Raw genomic sequence first — 4,828 nt, forward strand, 5'->3', positions numbered from 1 at the left:
CGAAGGCGTGATCGTACCGCTCCTTATGTTTTATGATTTATATGATATGGTTCTGGGGGATACTCTGATGTTTAAACTATTTTGAAAACGAGTTGTATGAACGTAATGGTTTTTGAATGATTAAAATGTTTTAATTTGGCTCAAATTTTATGGGTGTTACAAAACTCCATCATAATCAACGCAAGAGACTAATTTTTTCTCCATATAAGGTTGAGATAAATACAGACGTTTATACAACTTTAGAAACTTTGACCAACTAATCAACACATTATGAAGTGAACTTCTCGTATGAGGTATGAACTCGAGAATGCCATTTAATCCCTGCACAACAATATATATACCACACAACAATATCAACACCTCCGACTATAATCAACGATTTCAGATCTCGTCAAGAGTATTTTTTACCGGTCATGAGCGTATAAATCTAATTCTTTTTTCGACATAAGTTGATGATGCTTTTGATGATTCAGGGACTGAATCAGGATAATCTGCTGCAAATGACACTTTGGACATGCAATTTTCACAACCAGTACGCCATAAATTTAATCGAACATCTCCAAGAAATTGATATTTTTTTTATCTGAATATGGGTAAATGGACATATACCCAATTTAAATAATACTTCATATCAACATTTAACAGTTCTCACATTTTTGGTTAACAAAATATGTAAAAACCTATTCAAAGTTATCAGAAGTTCTTCGAATCCGAGGAGATCGTATCCAATTGCTAGTGACTAGCCTTAACAGATCGGAGATAGACATTGACACAAATAACGTGAAGTTGTTGGATTTGATATCATTGTGGATTTCAGAAGTGTCGATGGAGTTGGCGAAGGGAGGCTAGCCTCTGAACCAAATTGGTTCCAGATCTGTTTGTCAAGAACACGATCCATGGAAGATTCGAACCAAATCAGACCTTCTAGGTTTTGCTCACCAATATTCGTTTTGGAACTCAAGAACCGGATTCAATAATGAAAATCACAAAAATCAAAGATTTGCTTCACCATGAACCTGATTTCAGATCTTAAGTTCTGGGTTTGTGTTTGTTTCAGACCAAGAAGACTATTTCTTTAATTCTTGAACACACATACATAAACGATTTCTTGAGTTCTTGACACCAAAATCATTTTTTAAAACCCAAAGAACCCACATGAAATCCTGAAAAACCTAGAATAATTTGATAGTTTGCAGAAATTGAATGTGTGTGTTCCAGAAACACATAAAGAGAAAGAGAGAAAACAAGAGAGGTGAGAGAAGAGTGAATAGTAGTGAAGATGTTTAAAATTTTATATACATGGCAAATGATTTGGTAAATTTTATTTAGTGACATGACAATTATTTTGCTGATTGGGTTCAAGTTTACCAGTAACCTCCTTCATATTCTACAAAAAGGACCTTTTAAAACATAAAATTGAAGTTAATGCCCATGGGATGCAAAAAAAGATGGACCATTTAAAACAAAACCAGATAGTTAGTTGGGCTAGATTGACATTTATCCATTTTTTTGAACGGCGAGCAATATATTAGCACAAAAGAAAAAGATTAAAACGAGGAGCTCAAGTCAAAGTCAAGTTACAAAAGAGTCGAATTTGGGGACAAAGACCAATCAAACCAATTAAGATAATGAAATTTAGATCTAGCCTTAATCCAACTAAATGTGTTTAAACTAATATCATCTGCCAAAGTCATTATAGCTCACATATCTTTTCTGAAAACCAAATGCACCAAATGTTAGGATTAAAATCCTTAAAGATTTTTTAGATTCAAAATAAGTAAAAGCAAGAACACAACGATGATTCAAAGAATACTGAATGATTAAGTGTCACGCCTCAGAAGAACTCTATGAAGAATTGCTAATGTAGAGGCGTGATTAGGGTTACAGTGTAAAGATCAGAGTTAGCCAAAATACGATTCATGTATGCATCTTAAATACTCTAACCCTAGAAATAAATACGAGTGGACAGACCCAACTCGATAATACAAAAGACTAAATTAAAAGCCCAATGACGCAACATATAATACCCAACAATCTCCCCCTTTGCGTCAATTGAGGCACAAAACCATTAACCTTGGATTCGCTTCAGCACTTCATAAACTTTTGGAATGATGCCAAAAATTGCTTGGCGAATCTCAATATACCACAAGACCATATCAGAGAAGCACTTGAGGTCATCCTTACTGTTGCCTTTGTATTTACTCACCAAATCCAAAATATACTCAAGAAAGAAAGTAGTATATAAATGCTTATCAGAAAGAAAGAAGCATCCTTTGCGAAAGTCTGCACTAGTTCGTTCCCTAGCTGAATAGACAACGAACCATTCTCCACTGTGAATCTTCCCCAACTTCAACTTTTCGAAGTCCTTAGGAGATTCCTTGCGAACAGTAGAAGGCTTCTTTCGTAGCACAACAACAACCTCAACAATAATTTCCCCAATCTCTTGAATGTAAGACTTTATCATTTGCTTGAGATGAGACATGACACGTTCATATTTTTCTTTTTCCTTCAGCAACATGTTGTAAAGAACGAACCAGTCATTGGGGTTAAGACAAGGTAAGTCTGCGAGAGTGAATTCGTAGTACTGGCTGGCTGAACCTCTTGCCACTTTGAACTTCGCGTTTGGAAAGATATCAGTCTCGATTGGTCCTGTGACTTTCACAACAGTTATCTTGCTTAAAGACCATGTTTCGTATTGCGGCTTCATATGCTTCGGATAAAAAGAGAACAACATATGATCAGCCCCGCTATCAGTGGATGGAGCGTTCACCACTTTCACAAAAGAACGGAACCTGAAGGATTTTGGAGTGATTGGTAGATCCAGTTGTGAGTCTCGTGTGTTTTGAAGATCAAACGACACAACTGGCTTTAACCAATACTGGCTTGGTAGATCAACAACATCACGCTGGATTCGCTTCAAGGTCCACTTGGGAAACAAAAGCTTTTTGATTTGAAGAGTAGCATGAGCCTCTTTCTCAACTCTTTCCTTTTCTTCAGCCTCTCGGATGATCCGCTGATGCTCATCTAGTTCTGCTTCACGAGCCTTTCTCCTTTTAAGGTCGTTTTCATCCAGCTCCTCTTCATCTGCACTGTTATCAACGATGGGCTCTTCACTGAACAATTTTTCCTTGCCCTTAGGTTCTTTCTTGACAACAGGTTTAACCGGAGCTTTGGGTTCTTCTTTTCTTGACCCACCAGACACACCTTCTCACCCTTGTTTCTGATTAAAGCTTTGATCCAAAACACCTTCTAGCCTGTGAAGCATTGTGAAGACGGGTCTTAATTCTCTGCAAGATGCTTGCGCATTGTTATTGTGATCATTGAGTCCCTGGTCTCAATGATATCCGAGAGCATGCCGATAACATTTGTGATACAACTTTGCATGACAACTCTCTCAGATAACAAATCATTGACCTGTTTCTCTGAAGTGTCCAGTTTAACACTCAACATCTTTACTTCTTTCGTCTTGAGGGCAAGAGAGTCCTTGAGGTTACTCTCATTTGCCAGCTCGTCTTGAAGCTTGGAAATGTGAAAGGAGATGGAGGTTTGAAATGCTTCATGGTCAGTTTTCAGACCAGTACGAATCTCTTGCAATTTCGTCTTCTCAGTTTTGAAGAGAGAGCCCAGACTCTTTAAAGCTTCATTGGCTGCCGCGGTGTTTGAGTTGAAGGTGGTTTGGAAATTCTCCATGAAAGTAGCAGTGTGAACAATTAGTTTATCGACTTTTTCGGTCGTTGTCTTGCAAACTTTAGCAGAATCAACAACTGCTTTATGCATCTTTTCAGCATTAGCAGAATGCTCCTTCGTGATTCTGTCAAAGAGAGACTCAACTGCAACTTTAGAGTATGCGTCAGAAGACGAAGACTGGGAAGCAAGAAGAAATTGATCAATCTTTTCATGTAGGGACTGAAGTTTCCCTTTCGAAATAGGCACGTTATCTTCACTCTCAGTTCGTATTTGGAAAGGCCTGTAAGTGAATCCCCCAAGATCTTTATCTTCAACATCATCGAAGATCATATCCGGGTCATCTCGGTTGAGAGGGGAAATAGGAGGTGAAACATGGGTTGAGAAACCTGAAGTTTTAGACCCCGTATCAGATACGTTGACCGAAACAAGAGGTGTGGTAGAGGTAGTAGGAGGAACTGTAGAATCAGTGAACAGTGGGATAGAGAGAGGAATGCTGGTTTGTTGTTGTGAAGAGACTGGTGGAGGGCATGGTGCAATGGTAATTGGGATAGAGCTGGTTTTAGGTGAAGGAGGTGTAGAAGGAACTGAATCATTAAAAGTTTGAGTTACCTCAGAATTTGATGTCTCTTCTATGTTGCGAACGTTGTCATCCTCGTTGTGAACGTTATCATCGTCGTTGCGAACGGGATTATCCTCCTCGATGCGAATGTCTGATTGAGTGTCAGACTCCGAATCTTAACTTGCACTTGGAGTGGGGGTCTTTCGCTTGCGATCTGGCTGCTTTCTCCGTTTGGGATTTGCTGCAGAAGGAGCAGTTTTCGCCTTTCGCTTCTTTGGAGTGACCGCTGGCTCAGATGGACCCTCTTTCGTTTGCTTTTGTTTACCTCCCTTTTTCACCTTGTCAGTTTCGTAAATTGTTGTGTGCATCTCAGGAGTAATGGTGCGAGCTCCTGAAGATGTAAGCTTTTTGTACTCCTCCAGAATTTTACTTGTAGCTGGCACACATCGAAACATTGTCTCTGGAATAGAGCCAGCAAAGAGAAACTTCGAGTTGTCAGCAATGATGATCTTGGTTGTATGAAAAGTGGAAATCGATGACATCAGGGAATCTTTCATCATGGGGATTTGGTGTTTTTCAATC

Source organism: Lactuca virosa, chromosome 2 (assembly GCF_052849685.1).
Source record: "Lactuca virosa cultivar CGN04683 chromosome 2, Lactuca_virosa_CGN04683_v6, whole genome shotgun sequence".
Taxonomy (NCBI): domain Eukaryota; kingdom Viridiplantae; phylum Streptophyta; class Magnoliopsida; order Asterales; family Asteraceae; genus Lactuca; species Lactuca virosa.